Below are 642 nucleotides of genomic sequence, written 5' to 3'. Positions count from 1 at the left end.
AGCCTTGATGACGACACACTTTATTCTCATTGGTTAGATTCTGTGATGACAAGCACGACGTGTGTTGCGTGTTTATTCTAACAATTAAATTCCAATGATGCTCACAAATCTGTGTTTTTATAACAGTAAAAACATTTTTAGGTAGTCGCACTGTTATATTGAGTCACGTTGATGAAAGCATATAGCTACACCTCCACTTAATTGGTATTTAAATAGCATATGTTAATGTTTAAGAATGTACCTTGTTATAAAACATTTGTCACCAAAATGACTGGAACAAATAAACACGCTTGAGAACTCCGTTGCTGCCTTGGAAAACAAATTGCATCCACTGTTCACATAACACTGAATAAGGTTATCTTTTCCTCACAACCAAAAACACACTCTTTAGAGATATTAGGTTTGTTCGACTTCATGAGGCACCGCAAAGTTTGGCTGCCACCTGTCAAAAACAATGCATTCTGGTTACATTAAAAATGCTTTTGTCCAACTTTGATCGGCGCTGCAGCCGCCCTATGATCACATGTGCATTCAAAGTACGGCGAGAGCAAAACGGGACCATCCGGCCTAGGTCAGGCACTGCAAAAGCCTTGATGACGACACACTTTATTCTCATTGGTTAGATTCTGTGATGACAAGCAC

The sequence above is a fragment of the Sinocyclocheilus anshuiensis genome, unplaced genomic scaffold, assembly GCF_001515605.1.
Source record: "Sinocyclocheilus anshuiensis isolate Anshui unplaced genomic scaffold, SAMN03320099.WGS_v1.1 scaffold1181, whole genome shotgun sequence".
NCBI lineage: Eukaryota > Metazoa > Chordata > Actinopteri > Cypriniformes > Cyprinidae > Sinocyclocheilus > Sinocyclocheilus anshuiensis.
This window is presented reverse-complemented; position numbering follows the sequence as displayed.